The following is a 17,783-nucleotide window of genomic DNA, read 5'->3' as shown; positions in this document are numbered from 1 at the left end:
CTCGTGGAAAATGAAAGGAAAATACGTTTCGGAACCACTGAATCGTGTTGACCTTCGTTACGATCAGGCAGGGCCAAGTAGCACTAAGAATGTCCCCAGTGAAACTTCTTCTGAACAACATGAAAAGCCAGTCAGAAAAGAGAAACCTAGAACTAACATTCATAAGTCAGCTGAGGAACTCATTGCTAAGAAACGACAACTGCATGCTAGATATAGGAAGAACTTGCAAGAAAGAAAACCTTTCTGGAAAAACAAGAATTCCAATCAAAATTCTGTTAATTCAGAAAGATGTTTAGTTCAAAATACGAACTCTTCTCCAATTCAGAAACCAAAAGCTAAACCTTTTTTAAAAACACCAATTTCAAAACCACAAGTTTCAAATCCTCAAGTTTCAAAACCTGTTGAAAAATCAAATCCAGTTGTTCTACAAAAAAAAATTCAAATTCTGTCAACACATCAAAAGATGTTAAGGGCAAAAATAAAGTTGTTTCAGAACCAGATATTTCTCTCGAGGAATACGAAGCTAACTTGAAAAGGGAGGAAAAATCCTTTGCAAAGAGGATGCCTAAGAAACACAAAGAATTTATTCAACGGAAATCAAATGTGGTTGAAAGTACTCTTGGTGAAAATAAAATGAAGGTTTTTAAAATATTCCAAGGGGAGAAGAGTGTTTTGCTAAAAAGAACCTTCTGGGTTGATACGAATGTAACTTTTCCTGTTCTTAAGAAATCCTCACTAGGACACAAGAAGGTTTAGGTTCCTAAATCTCTCTAAATTTTATAGGTAATGCGTGATGAACAATACGAATCCGAATGGTACATCGAAAGTGGTTGTTCGTGTCACATTACAGGAAGGAGAGAAGAACTGAGGGAATTCCAATCGTTGGAAGATGGTGGCAAAGTAAAGTTTGGAAATAATGCCATGGGAGAAATTAAAGGATACGACATAATTACGAATGGTGAATTTTCCATTCGGAAGGTAACTTAAGTGGAAGGCCCGCAACATAATTTGATAAGCGTCTCTTAATTGGTTGTAGGTACTGGGCTGAAGGTGTCATTTGATGATGCGGGTTCTGAGATTATTGAGAAGAAAACAAAGGCAGTGCTTCAGAAATCCAAAAGAAAAGGAGAAATGTATCCTTTGAATCTTAATCCGATCAAAGGGAAGCCAGCCATTTGCCTTCTTACGAAAGCATCTTCGGATGATAGTTGGCTTTGGCACCGAAGGCTCTCCCATCTTAATTTCAAGGATATAAACAAACTCGTACTTGGAGATCTTGTATGTGGCTTACCTCTTCTGATGTTTGAGAAGGAACATATGTGTGTTGCTTGCGAGTTAGGAAAGCAAAGTCGTAAAAGTCACTCGACTATTATCAATACCAAAGTAATCGAGCTACTAAAACTATTACACATTGATCTTTGTGGTCCATCTGTAATCGAGAGCAATGGTGGTAATAAGTATATTCTAGTGATAGTTGATGATTTTTCAAGATTTAATTGGGTTTATTTTCTTAGATAGAAATCAGATGCTACTTCAAAACTAAAGGACTTCATAAAGCAGATCGAGCTTCAATTGCGAAGGCCCGTTCGGAATGTTCGTAGTGATAATGGTTCTGAATTCAAGAACCAAGTGTTCGAAGAATTCTTGACTGAGAAAGGGGTTGCTCACAACTTCTCTGCTCCTTACATTCCACAACAGAACGGTGTTATTGAAAGACAAAACCGCTCTCTTTGCGAAGATGCTAGGACAATGTTATCCTTTGCGAATCTTCCGCTTTACTTCTGGGCTAATTCTATCGGAACTGCATGTTTCATTCAGAATCGATCTCTGATCAATAAAAGATTCTCAATCACACCTTATGAGAAGATGAACTGAAGAAAATCATTGATGATGTTGCCAAAGATCTTGGAAAAGAGACACCCATTCCGAAGGCTTCTGAAATTCCACCCCAGCCACAAGCTTCTAATGCTCCAGTTTAGGGGGAGGGTTCCACTTCAACCTCCACAACAGATACACCTGTTCAGGGGGGGGGGGAATTCAAATCCCGAAGTCAATGTTGATATTCCAATCCATGGGGAGAATCCGATTCCGAACGAAGAGCCACATGCAAACTTCCAGGGGGAGAATGAGAATGAAAATAATGACTCCGACGTTCAATCAAAATTCGAGGACGTGAAATGTGCGTTTTTGAATGGTGAACTAGAGGAAACAGTATATGTGGAACACTTACCGGGTTTCGTAAATGAAAAATATCCAAATCATTGCTATATTTTGGATAAGGTTGTGTATGGTCTAAAACAAGCACCTCGTGCATGGTATGAAACCCTAACTCGATTCTTGAAACAATCCAAATTTAAACAAGGCTCGGTCGACCCAACCATCTAATGATCGTACAAATCTATGTTGATGATATCATTTTTGGGTCCACTAATCCTAGATTAACAGTTGAATTCCGAAAATTGATGGAAACTAAATTTGAGATGAGCTCAATGGGTCCTGTTAACGTTTTTCTTGGTTTAAATATTAGATAGAGTTCATAGGGTATCTTCATCAACCAGGAGGCCTACACAAAGACCTTGCTTGCGAAATTCGGAATGGTAGGTGATTCAAAGGTCAAAGTTCCAATGGAATTCGGAATAAAGCTTACACCATCCTTGGACAAGCCAGCAGCTAATATGACTATATATCGACAGATGATTGGATCTTTAATGTATCTAACATCTAGTCATCCAGATATAATGTTTGTTGTTTGCTATTGTGCCAGGTTGTAGGCGAATCCACGTGAACCACATTTGACTGTTGTGAAGAATATTTTCCGATATCTCAAAAGGACCACCTCTCTCGGAATCTGGTATCCTTCTAACTTAGGATTCTTTGTGCAAGCATATTCTGATGTTGATCTTGGTGGATGCGGTCTTGATCGTAAAAGCACTACCGGAGGATGTCAGTTTCTGGATGGCAAACTTGATAGTTGGCAATCTATGAAGCAAACATGTGTCTCCTTATCCACTGCTGAAGCTGAGTACATTGTAGCTGCATCGTGCACCTCTCAAGTTGTATGGATTCAAAGTCAGCTTAGAGATTATGGGATAAATATGAAGAGAATTCCATTATATTGCGATTTCGAAAGCGCAATTCGGATATGTCATAATCCAGTGCAGCACTCTAAGACAGAAAATATTGCACTTAGATATCATTTTATCAAGGATCACGTTGAGAATGGAAACGTTGAAGTACACTTTGTAAGATCCTCTGATCAATTGGCTGATATCTTCACAAAGGCCTTACCAGAAACGATGTTCAATCGTATTTTACAAGTTCTCGGAATGATAGAAGTTGATTCGGTTCCGCAATCCCATTCATAATCGGAAGTTACTATTCACGTTCCATGCATTCGAAATGTTTTGGATTATACTGTTCACATCCGAGCGTTCGCAATCATTCAGATTTTACTGTTCACGGTCCGAGCTTCGGAACGATTCAGAGCGCACTGGTCATCTGGGTTTCAGAACGCCTCTGTATACTTTGTATATTAACTATCTTCTGATTGATTCTGAGCCTCGGAATGCTTCGGAAGCCACCGTTCTTTTATGCTTCCAAATTTATTTTTCTTAATTTTCTGTTTTATCTTTTTCAGAAAAATCAAAAATCACAAAAATATTTTCTTTATTTATGTTTTATCTTTTTCAGAAAACCCAAAATTACAAAAATATTTTTCTTTCATTGTGTGTTATTTTCAAAATACATTTTTGCTTCAGGTACAAATTCGTGTTACTTCAATTCAGAACAATGGGGAAGGTATAACTCCGAATCTTTGTACTAGCTAAGTGTCCATAGAAGCATGTTGTTGCATGTTGACCTAAGCCTCTGAGACTCTATGTTTGAAGCCTTAATGAAACTTTCATTCCAATTGTTTCTTCCCAACCAGGCTGATATTCACATAAGTCATTCAGCTACCTTACTTTTCTCACGATGAGTTAAGAGTTAACGGCTTAGTCATTATCTTATAGCAGAGGTACACTTTTCTCTTCGGAACCATCTCTAACATATCTCCATCGATTTCACATTCATACACGTAACCCTTGAGACTCTCAGCATTTACCACTGAGGTTTATAGTTACACAATATCTATGTTCATGATCTTTAAGTCGTTATCACCTCGATTTAAGTGAAACCCAAAATCCGAAACCTATTTTTGAATTGACGGTGAACAATTAAATTGTTCTAGATTTTTCACGAAGGAATTGACGCATATACCTTTTTGGTTGGTACCTTCACGTTTAAAATCTCATTTTTTTTTTAAATTTTTTAGTGATCTTTATGAAAAGTTATTGACCCAAGACTTTTCTTCCCAAAAGATCTAGTTTTATTTTTCTTTTGATATTTTAAGAAATATCTTTTTCCCTAAAATAGATCCAAAGCTTATTTGTTATTATAACTACACTCGTCAGACAAGTATTTCTTCCAGACTTTCGGACTTATGTTGAGTTTCAGAATTTGGTTGAAGCTAAAGCCACCCTTGAAACCTACTCAAAAGAAGACTTTCACTATTTCTTAACAAATAGATGATCGTAATTCAACGTTGAACAGCTCACGTTGAACTCTTCTAAAGCTTTGATAATATTAAGCATTCAGCACATCTTTGATCATTGTTCTTGTTATTTGATTCACATTCTTGTTCTTAGAATCTGTCGATCTATTTTATTGTTTCTACACATGCAAATGTGTGTCATCTTCCGTTATGAGTGAGGCTTTTATGACACACATTTTCATGTCATATGTACCCTTTTAAGACAAGCAATGTGTGTCATTAAAGACCGCTTTTTCTAGTAGTGTCCGGTAAATCTAAAACATTGCTAGTGTTTTTCAATTGATCTCCAACGTGAGCCTTAACGCTGGTTGATGTGGGTCATTCATATGGTGCGCTTTACTATTTTTAAGCGTGTATAGAAACTATGTGAGAATATAAACATATACGATAATATTGATCAATATATAATTTATTGAATAGAACAAATTATTGTAATTGTCCTTGTTGTTTGCAAAAATTACGCGTTTGATTGTTAATATTTCTTCGCACTCGGACCGTCCTTCATGCTTGGTTTTCTTGCGGATGTAGTCCTTATCATAAGTCAGATGACTGCATTAGACTTATGTATTTATTTTTGTTTTTTATTATTTAATTATCATTTGAAAAAATAAAACAAAAAAAACCACTCCCATCTTTTCCTACCCCACCCCCATATAACCAGATCCCTCTATTCTCTGTGTACTCTATTGCAAGAAAAAAAACCTAATCTATAATTGGACCACCGTCCACCTCCCAGAATCGGAACACCATTCCCCCAAATTGTATCACCATTGTACTTTTATCAGCTCCGAAAAACACCATAACATTGTCGCATGTCTTGAACATCTTCTTCCTGTCGTTCATCAACACTGGCATCATTATCCTTTTCCCCTTCCTCCTTGTTGACAACCATTACCGCCAACTGTAAAGCTTCGATTGAATCTAGGTTTAAAACAAGCAATCGGCGATAAAGGGTGGTGTATTTTTTTTCGATTTGGGTTTTATTTAAACAATGCCACCAAGAACTTCACTAATGGTTCTGATGTGTAGATTTTATTAGTAAGTTCCGATTATACCCTTCTATACAAAATGAGGTCTAGGAAGGATCATTCCTTAGGCAACAAGGAGTCTTAAGAAGTTGCTTAGGACTCAAGGAAATCTAGTTTGCTTAGGGATCAAGCAAGTCATTTATATGGAAAGTTGTAATCAAGTAGTATTCTAATTAGCCTAATATATATATACTTTCACAAAATCAAGTAGGATCATATCAATTTAGAGAGAGAAAGATATGAGAGATTGTAATCCAATTTTGAGTAATTTTCTGAGCTACAATAAGAGTTTATTCCTTTCAGTTTTTTGTGTTCTTATTTTTTTTCTTTGCATATCAATTGTCTTTCGATTGGTATCAGAGCTAGAAAGAGAAAACCGATCCACCAAGCATGACAGGTTCAATGGATCCATGTACGTCTAGAACGAAGGATAATTCATCATTCTCATTCTACGTTCCAATGCTCACGGAGACTAATAATATGTGTTTATATATATATATATATATATATATATATATATATATATATATATATCATATCCTGATATTTTAGCCTTAATTATTGCTATTTAGAACTAAAAGGTACATATAGTGTTTAAAATTTATATTTTATAAGTATATTGTTGCTAGAGCGGAAAAGAAGTAAAAGGAGATGGAAATTGGGCTTGGAATGCAAAAAAAGAAAAAGGTGGCCGAAGGCAGCCCACTACGCCCAACGTAGTGGGGCTTACGCCCAGCGTACACGGAAGTTCGGCACTACGACCACCGTAGTTCGTGGTATGCCCAGTGTATTGGGCTTGGTCTCCGGATGCAAATCGTGAAGATTTTGACAGAACGCCCCGCGTAATGGGCTTACGCCCAGCGTACGGAGTCGGTTCCAAATGTTATAAAAAGCGATTTTCAGCCAAACAGAAGGGAGAACTCGATTTCCATTGATCCTTAGTCGACAAGTAACCTCTATTCTGCCGTTTTGAGGGTCTAGAAGGCAGCAGGAAGGCCGTTAAGCTGATAGGAGCGAAGATCTAAGGGATTGGAGAGCGGATTCATTTCAGTGATCATGTGGTTTGTTATCGTGACCATGTTTAGCATTCTACTGTGATTCCATTATGTGTTTACTTTCTGATTTAGGGATTAAAACCCTTGATTTTGTGGATTAATTGCTATTTGGATTGTTTATTCGTGTTTAATTTATTTTTTCAAGTTTGATTGAAGATCCATATGTGTTAAGATTGTTACTTATTCCTTATTGCTAAATTAATAGAGATTAGATGACCATCTAGTTGCGTTAATTTGAATCAAAGTTGTCCACTAGAGTTTTGACCAAAACCTAGGGTTTGGAAATAAGTAATAAACTTTAATATGTGTGCATGAGTAGAATGACCATTCTATGCATGATTTAATTCCTATGACTATTAGGGTTAAATAAGACCAAATCTTGCTTAATACGAACTAAATACTGATTTTCATGATTGTTTGTTCACTTGATCAATGAATTAATAGTTGTATTGAAATCAAAGGATTAGTAGTCGTGACCATGACACTAGTCATATTTGAAATCGGTGAACATTAATAAATAAGTCTGTGTACTCAATCATCTATGATTTTAAGATGTAATTTGTCTAAACCAAAGTACCTAAAGAGATTTGTCTTCGTTCAGTTTATCGAGATTTGATGTTTAGTCGATTGTTTGAGATTTAACTCCATAAAACATTTCTTTACTGCTTTCGTGTGTAACCTATAATCAACACTCCAAATTAATTCATTACCATTCCCCTTGTGTTCGACACCTGTTCTTACCACATGTATACTATTACACGATTAGGTTCACTGCCTACTGTGTGTGTTAGTCCGGTTGCGATAAAATCAGTTTTATAAATTTAAAACTTGAGCAATTAATATATATATATATATATATATATATATATATATATATATATATATATCACATCAACTAACTACACTGTCTGGGAAATCCGTATGAAAGTAATCTTCAATGTTCACCAAGTTTGGCATGTTGTTGATCCGGGAACAACGGAAGTCAAGAGAAACAATGTAGAAATTGTAGTTTTATTCCAAGAAATCCCCGAAGACTTAATCTTTCAAGTTGGCATTATGAGTACGGCAAAGGAGATCTAGGAAACCATCAAAATTTGCCACCTTGTAGCATACAATGTAAGAGAAGCTCATTTACAAACCCTAATAAACGAATTTGATAACTTGAAGATGAAGGAATCAAGTACAATAGAAGTGGAGAATCGAGTCATGGTGGTCGAGGAAGGCGTGGTGGGGGGCGTGGAGGTCGTCACAACAATTCCTATCAACAAAATCAAACGAAAACCTCAAATAATGGAGAGTTTGAAAATAAAAAGGAAAGAATAAGGATCACTCCAAATTATAATGTTATAGGTGTGACACGTTTAGTCACTTTGCATCATAATGTCCGGAACAAAGAGCCAAAAAAAAGAAGCGGATGTATCTGAAGTTAAAGATCATGATCCACATCTTTTATGGTTCAAACCCTATAGGAGACAGTTTCTTGAATGAAGAAGGTGTCATACCAATAAAATCCGAGAATCAAGGAAATAACAACGATATGTGGTACATGGACAATGATGCAAGTAATCATATAACAGGTAATCTATCTTTCATTACCGAACTTAGTGAAAGAATGAGAGGTAGAGTAAAATTTGGTGATGAATCTTTTGTTGAGATACATGGCAAAGGTTCTATTTTGTTCAAGGGTGAAGAGGGAAGCCATCAATTATTAACTGATATATATTATATTCTGAAATATAGAATTAATATTATCAGTTGAGAACAAGCAACCAAAATTGGGTGTGGCGTGTCAATGAAAGGTGATTATCTACAACTTTATGAAAGCCGAAATATTCTTCTATTTAAAGTAACATGTTCCACGGATTGTCTCTACAAAACAAAAATAAAAGTTGGAAAGCCAATTTGCTTACACACACGTCTTAGTGAGCAATCGTGGCTATGGCATGCTAGACTAGGGCATACCAACTTTGATAATATTTTAGCTATGTCAAAAAAGGAACTTTTCAAAGGACTAACTTTTGAGTCATGCTTAGTTGGAAAACAAACACGAAGTAGTTTTTCGAAAAAGGTTTCATATCGAGCCGAGAATGTCCTAGAACTCGTGCATGGAGATATTTGTGGTCCGATATCACCATCAACTATTGTCCGAAACGGGTATATCTTCGTTCTTATTGATGATTACTCAAGGTTTATGTGGAGTTATCTTATGAAAGAAAAAAGCGAGGCCTTATTTATTTCAAGAAATTCAACACATTAGTTGAAAAGGAATGCGAAAAATCTATTAAGGTTTTTCGCACAGATAGAGGAAGAGAGTTCACTTCACAAAAATTCAAAAAAATTTGTGAAGACGAAGGTATGATACGACACCTCACGGTTCCATATACACCACAACAAAACGAGGTGGTAGAGTGAAGAAATTGTATACGCCAAAATTTCTTTGGGGAGAAGCAATTCGACATGCAACCTATATTATAAATAGGTTACCAAAAAATCTCTAAATAATTCAACTCCGTATGAGAAATTCTATTGCCGCAAGCCTAACATCAAACACTTACGAATTTTTGGGTCACTAGCTTATGTAAAAATCACAACTCCTCACGAAAAGAAGCTAGATGATCGATCCAAAAGAATGGTGTATTTCGGGTCTGAACCCGGTTCCAAAGCTTATCGTTTATATGATCCAAAGTTGGAAAAATCACGGTGTCATGAGATTTCATATTTGATGAAAACTCAAGTTGGAGTTGGGAAAAAGAATACGAGACTACAAAAAAAACCTGAGATGTTTTGGGTTCATTGGTCGAAGTTGGTTGACACCGAAAGTGGACCGATAGTGAGTGAAGCACATGAAGCTACAAACAAAACTGAGCATGGTGAAGAAAGTGAGTCAAGACTATAACCGATGTCACCTCCAACAGTCATACAAGATGAAGTTCCACAACTATGAAGGTCGAATCGCAACACACAATTTCATAGAAGATATGATGATTTCGAAGTTGGTTTTTTCATAGAGAATCATGAGCTACTATTGGCTCTCAATGAAGATGAACCGAAAAATATCATGAAGCCAAGACGAATCCATTATGGGTAAAAGCAATGGAAGAAGAAATCAACTCTATTGACAAGAATGCAACTTGGAGACTTGTAAAAAGACCATGCAACACAACCATTATTGGTTTAAAATGGGTCCATAAATTAAAAAGAGATGCAGGTGGCTCAATTAGAAAGTATAAGGCTAGAATTGTAGCAAAAGGATATCTCCAACAACAACAGGGTATGGATTTTGAAGAAGTTTTTGCATCGGTAGCACGAATCGAAACTGTTAGAATTATAATAGCACTATATGCCTCAAAAGGTTGGGAGCTACATCATCTCAATGTAAAATCTGCATTTCTATATGGAAAATTGCAAGAGGAAGTATATGTAGAACAACCTGAAGGTTTCGAAAACTAAGAAAAATATAGGAAGAACTACGTGTTCAAGCTCATAAAAGTGTTATATGGTCTATGTCAAGCTCCTCAAACGTGGAACATAAAGTTGGTATGTGCAAGAACAAGCTGTATACCGAAGGAAGATAGAGTCTGATCTAATCCTAGTTGGAGTGTATGTTGATGAAGTGGTTGTTACGGGAACAAACATGTCAATTATAAACAAGTTTCAGCAATCAATGGCAACGAACTTTTACATAAGTGATCTTGGAATATTATGATACTACCTACGAATAGAGGTATATCATAAGAAGGACAACTTATTAATCATGCAAGAAGGGTATGCAAAAAAGTTCATCAAGGACGCAGTGATGTATGAATGTAATCCTACTCTAGTTCCAATGGATCCAAATTCAAAATTCTCAAAAGGGTAAGTCGAGGAAGACACAGATGCAACGGAATATCGAAGCCTAGTTGAAAGATTAAGATATTTGCTTCAAACAAGGGCTGATTTAGCTTACTCAGTTGGCATAGCAAGTCATTACATGCAAGCTCCAAAGAAGCCACACATGGATGCTACAAAATATTAAGATATGTAAAAGGAACTATCAGATATGGGATACGTTACAGTCGTAAAAATCTAGTAAGTCTGGTTGGATATTGTGCTAGCAGTCACAACATTGATCAAGATGATAGAAGAAGTACTATCGGGCATGTATTTTACTTTAGTGAATCACCAATCACATGGTGCTCTCAAAAGTCAGAAACTGTGGCGTTATCATCTTGTGAGCTGAGTATATGGCTACTTCTGCAGCAAGTTGTCAAGCTGTTTAGTTACGTGATCTTTTAGGAGAAATAAATGGTTCTCTAGCACAAGAAGTGGTAATTAAAATTGTCAACACATCGGCAATTGCATTATTCAAAAATCCAGTTTTTCATGGCCGAGGCAAGCACATCAAATCTTGTTTCCACTACATATGAGAACGAGTTTAAGAGAAGGAGATCACAATCAAGCATGGCAGTGGAAAGGAATAACAAGCTGACATTTTGACAAAGGCGTTAGCTAAGATAAAGTTCGTTGAGATGCCCAAGCTGCTAGGAGTTGAAGACCTCACAATTTCCACTCGGAAATTAGGGGGTGATTATTAGTAATTTCAAATTATACCCTTCTATACACAATAAGGTGTAGGAAGGATCATTCCTTGGGCAACAAGGAGTCTTAAGAAGTTGCTTAAGACTTAAGGAAATCTAGTTTTCTTAGGGATCAACTAAGTCATTTATATGGCAAGTTGTAATCAAGTAGGATTCTAATTAGCCAACTATATATACTTGCATATAATCGAGTAGGATCATATCGATTTAGAGAGAGCAAGAGAAGAGAGATTGTAATCCAGTTTTGAGTTATTTTATGAGTTACAATAAGAGTTTATTACTTCCAATTTTTTGTGTTCTTATTTTTCTGCATGTCAATTGTCTTTGAGATTTGTAACGATTTATTCATATTGGTTTGGGTCAACATTGTTCAAGAATGATTTGGCTCATGGATGGGGTTTAAATTTTACTATTAGTAGGTTGGTTAATTCCTTTTTTGCCTTTTCAATCGGCTTGTGCGGTGTAGTATTAGGTGAGGATAGATATGCATAGTTATGTTTACAAATATCTTATGCCATCACACATTCAATTTTTTGCTTATTATACAATGTAAATTCGACAAAATTTTACATATTATAGCAATAAAAACTGGCGTTTATTTGCATGTCATTGATCTAATGGGAAAATAAATGTACGTAACAGTGGATGCTATATTCAAGTAGTAAATAAGAGTATGTTGTTATTCGTACATTTACCAACATTTTTTCCAGAATACATTACGTTTACCAGCAAAAATATCATTTATGTTCACCACAAAACACAGGATACCCATAGTTATGTACGTAACAAGGTTAACATATAATTTTGAATTTAAACTTTGTCTCATTAAAAGTAATTAGGCAAAGTCAAATACCAACTAATATTTAAGTTTAATTGAGTCATTGGAAGTATAAAACCGAATAAAAAAAAAAACTTTATGGAACTTTTGAGATTTTGGAACTACTACCCGCTAATTGAAATTTAGAGCTATAAGTTATTAACGACTATAACTTTATTCAATACATTTTTCGGGTAAGGAACTAAAATGGTGTTGGAGGAATGTCTTTATCTTCATTTATTTATTAAACTTTGTTATTTTATTCATTTTTCAACTCTCATTCCATATAGGATGTATGTATGCAAAAAGAATATCTTGACTTTTTCTCATTGATTAATTAAAAACAAAAAACTACTAGAATTTTTTTTAAATATGTATTTTTAGTCTGTTTTCACTTACTCCATCTTTATAATTGAATAGCAGAAGGATGCAAGTACCTGATTAAGGAAAGGCATGAGTTTAATTTTCCAAGTAAGTTATGAAAAAAAAAGTTTTTATTAGCTTTCACCCTTTCTCCACTTCAAAAGGAGTCGAATTATAAGAACTTAAGACTTTTTAGACAACTCTAAAGAAAGAAGTACATGAGTTGAAGTTGATTCGCCAACAGAGCAGGGGGTCGGACATGAATACGATTTGCGGACATGAAACATAATAAAGGCAGATGCCAAAAAGTGGGCAAGCAACTTCCATATGGACTTGTAGTCATTACTTCCTATAATTGGAGGCTGGGATAATAAGGGCTTTAGTTGTTGAAGAAAATGTCCCGATGAACCTTTATTTGCACTTTATGTCGCTAACTCGTAGCGGATATAGCTAGCAGGTGACGATAAAGGTACCTACACATTTTGAACTTTGGGAGAGAAGGACATTAATCGAGCTTTTCCATGCCTAGTCCCAGTTTCGGTTAAAGAACCCGAACGAGCTACAAATATATACTAATGAAGTTTTTAAGTGAGATAGTCAAGCCAGAAAGTCCTTCTCTCATTCTAGTGCTTGTAAGATAAGACCAGCAGATGAATCATGAAAGAGGGCCTATGCCCGGTTAAAGTGAAAGGTTGTAGTGAGACGGGGCTTACTTTGTCTTTGGTTCAGCTACTAAATAGATAAGTCATTTCTGCTCGACTATAGCCATCGGGGTGGGGATGAGGCAGAAACACTTGTCGTGCTAGTAATCCCAACCGAATAAGTAATCGAAATTGCTAAAAGCAACCTATTGCATATCGTTTTCGTCGTACTTCCTCTTCTCATTCTCTTCTTTCTCTCCCTATCGAGCTTGTTGGATTGTCATTGCCAAGATCTAGTGTAATTCCTTTTCCCCGGACGACAGTTGCACTAATGCTAGTATCAGTAGGAAGATCTTTATTGCTTAGGAGATTTCTAGTTTTCTCCCCTATAGTGTCTAAGTATTTGGCATAAAGAGCCCCAAATAACTTGTTTGTCCTGTATGCGGAAAGAGGGAGTTTCAACTCGGCCTTCTACTAAGAGTGTTGCACAAATTCCCTTTCTTATCCCTTCTAGTTTAAGCCTTTCCTTCCTATGTAACTAAGTCCTCCTATGAACCTATGCCCACCTAAAGGATAGGATAAGATAGATTACAACTATAAAGTAAAGGCTTTCTTCGAGTAAGATCTTAGCTTTCATCGTGAGTGAGAGAGGAAATGAGGATGATTCAACTCAAGCAGCTTGAAGTAATTGTTACGACCACGAAGAAACAAAAAATCCCAACTACAAATATATAAGAGCTAGAACTACTAAGGGCATTCCATCCGGTGTAAGCATCTGGATAATCTAGAATGCAACGTGGCATACCCTAAAGCCATAAGAAATGCATGGGAAAGAAGGTCAGATTAACCCCGAAAAAAGTGATCCAAAAATGGATTTGACCTAAAGTTTCAGGATATGTTCGACCAAAGATTTTACCTACCCAATAGTGAAATCCTGCAAATAAAGCAAAAATGACTCCCACAGAAAGTACATAATGGAAATGTGCAACCACATAATAAGTATCGTGTAGAGCAATGTCTAGCCCAAAATTTGTCGGAACGATTCTAGTGAGTCCCCCTATGCTGAAAAAAAATATGGACCCTACAGCATATAACATGGGTGTTTTGTATTGTATCGAACCCGCCACATGGTAGTGATCCAACTAAAGATTTTGATTACAGTGGGGACAGTTATGACCATGGTAGTTGCGGTGAAGTAGGCACGAGTATCAACATCTAATCCGATAGTAAACATTTGATGAGCGCAAACAAGCGATCAGGAACACCTATACTGATCATGACATAAACCATGCCTAGATGCCCGAATACCGGTTTTCCCGAAAAGGTAGTTATTGGAGTTAGATTCTCATTGGTTCTATGCTAGTTCTATAATATCCAAAGAGTCATTTTGATTGGTTTTAGGATTGCATCCAACATTCCAAGAATTATCAGTTTTGGTTTAGGGATTTGTTTTGTGAAATTTGGTTAGGTACATGTGTCAGTACATAGTCCATTAATAAAAAATAATCAAACTAATATTATAAAAGATAAATAATTATCTTGAGTCACATTCATTTGATAACATATATCATAATAGATATATAAATAACACATTGTTAATAATAATCATAAACTCTAGCTATTTACATGAAAATATTTTGTTGAGATAATGCAACATTCCTTTAAAGAGTTGCATTTTGTACTGTGTTGGTGATTTTAGTGTCACCATTTCATTTTAGTTTAATAGAATTTATAAATTATTAATAGAGTTTAATATTGATTTTAGACAAATGAGGATGTATGAAGTGTACACTTGTATAACGATACATGACGCTTTCATCAAAAGTCATCTATACTAAGAAATGAGGATTTTGTCATATATTAAGTCAACTAAATTAAACTATGTTCACAATATTGATGTTCTATCTACTTGAACATCTACTTACCTTTATGTGTAACTATAACCATAAAGCTCCCTTAATTATTAATATATTAGTGTAACTATTACCATAATTATTAATATATTAGTGTAACTATTACCATAGAACCCCCTTAATTATTGAAATATTAATCAACACCTAGAATGACCACTTACACATAATATCATTGTGTTACCAATCATAAGCCAATAATTAAGGTTACATATAAATCATTTAGTCTCATCAAATCTAATTAATAATCTTATATTCTCCATTTTAAACCACTGGAAGCAGAAAATGATCATTGGACCTAAATTTTAGACAAGATAGTCATTTATCACCCACTTAGACAATTACAGAACTTGTTTGAATTCTTCCTAGCAAAATACATGACTAAGGGTGAGCATTTGGACCAGTGGACCGGACCGGACCGGTGAGCATTTGGACCGGTGGACCGGACCGGACCATTTTTTTGGACCCCCGAGCCGGTTCTTGATTCTAGGAATCCATCAAAACCGGTCCGGTCCGGTTTTTACCGGGTTTAGAACCGGTTGGACCCGATTTTAAACTTTTTTTTGTAAACTTTAAACAACCATAACTCATTCGTTTTAAGTCGGATTGACACGCGGTTTTTTCCAACGTTTAATTTACAGTTTGTAGATGAAGTTAGACTATAATTTTGTTGATTTTGGTATTATGTTCAATGAGTTACAGTCGTTCAAAGTTGAGCTATCAAAGCTGAAAATTTTCAGCTTTTCAGCAACGTTTTTAAAATTTTGTAATCTGTGAAAATTTTTAAACAACCATAACTCAGTCGTTTTAAGTCGGATTGATACGCGGTTTTCTCCAACGTTTAATTTACAGTTTGTAGATGAATTTAGACTATAATTTTGTTGATTTTGGTATTATATTCAATGAGTTACAGTCTTTCAAAGTTGAGCTATCAAAGCTGAAAATTTTCAGCTTTTTAGCAAGATTTTTAAAATTTTGTAATCTGTGAAATTTTTTAAACAACCATAACTCATTCGTTTCAAGTCGGATTGACCTGCGGTTTTTTCCAACCATAACCATGTACTTGCCCATTAGCTCACCTTACGAGTCAAAATCTGAAAAACAAACTCCAAACTCATTTGCATAGTTCTTAACTTGAATATAATTCGTCTTCAAAGTGGGGACACAAATTCTAATGGTTTTTTTACATTAGTTTGAATCACTCATGAGGTACAATCATCTTATATGTATAATAAAATGTCCCAAAATTTTCAGTTAACACATTTACTAAGCAAGCCTTATAAATTAAGGTTTTACATACTCTTAACTATTACAAATATCCAATATATCTCACGTTTTACCTCTAGTCTCAAATAGATGAATATAATTCCAGAATAGTCTACTACAATGTGGTCATGAGATGTGTTTATATCTTGTTTGTAGGTTCCAAGAATGTGCAGAATGTATTCGTAAATATAATGATATTGACAAACACTCTTAAGCTTACTTCTCATTTTCCAATTTCGGTGTAAAGTTTGACTTTCCTATGTCAAACTTGTCAAATTTCAATAAGGTGCATCTTACCTTACTAGTTCTAGGATGCCTTCAATTTCTCTCCCGCAATAATCCGGATTTTTAATAAAAGGAGTTTATTACACTATTAGTTCGTAATTCCAAAACTTAAAAGATTTTAACTTCAACTTTCATCTAGAAGATTATAACTAAATTTTAATAGAGTTACTTTTATATCAACTAAATTTAAAACTTTTAACTTCGTTATTTTTAATTATTTTTTATTAATGTATTATCTATTTTATATTTATAGAAATTCACTTAAGGTTTAAAAAAATAGATTGTGTTACATAAACATAATGATTTCATAAAATACTTGAATCAAAGCTCACAAGATAAACCCTAATATTGATATTTTAATGATTTAGCCACACACGATGGCTAACTTATCGTTACAAACAAGATTAAAACAATAAAATGTGATGGAAATATCTTATAATGATCAAAACTAAAAAATCTTAGCTAAGAGTTCTTCTCTGGTGGAAGATAGTCGATGTCATAGGTTTTGAAAATGATTCATCCTATATTACCCCCAAAATAGCACTTAAAAAAATTGAGCTGAAAGACATTTGACAAGGCCATACATTTAATGTCATACCTAGAAAGAGACATGCTCATGTCACTCCAAATTATGACAATATACTTGTGACATGAGAATGTCATTAAAATGCTACAACGTGACATGGTGGTGGCACTAAAAATTATGTCATCCTTTCCCTGATTTCTCAAGTGAGATGGCCGAGCTAAATATGACATTGTAGTGCTAAATCTTTTTCCAAGTTTTCTCCACATACCTTCTAAACGAAATCTTCAGAAAAGTCTCAATATTTGGGAAAACTTTTAATAAAGCCCTACATTTATTTTTTTGAACAGAAAAGTCTCGACTATTTAACTTTTTGAATAAAAAAATCCCAAGAAACCAGTTAATTTTATCACTTTAGCCCTTTTTTGACATGTTCAGCAGGTCATGGGACAAAATCGTTAATTTTTTCAAAATAATGAGACTTTTCTACATATTTCATCAAAATTTGTATAAACGTATTTTTTTTACGTATTTATATCTATTTTTACGTATTTATGTATTTTTTTAAGTTTTTATATGTATATGTTTACGTATTTTTATGTATTTTAAATGTATAAACGTATTTTTTACTTATTTATATGTATTTTTAAGTATTTACGTATTTTTTTATGTATTTTTATGTGTTATTTTTTATGTATTACATATTATATGTATTTTTTTAAAAGTT

The sequence above is a fragment of the Lactuca virosa genome, chromosome 2 (assembly GCF_052849685.1).
Source record: "Lactuca virosa cultivar CGN04683 chromosome 2, Lactuca_virosa_CGN04683_v6, whole genome shotgun sequence".
Classification (NCBI taxonomy): Eukaryota; Viridiplantae; Streptophyta; class Magnoliopsida; order Asterales; family Asteraceae; genus Lactuca; species Lactuca virosa.
Note: the sequence above shows the minus strand (reverse complement) of the source record.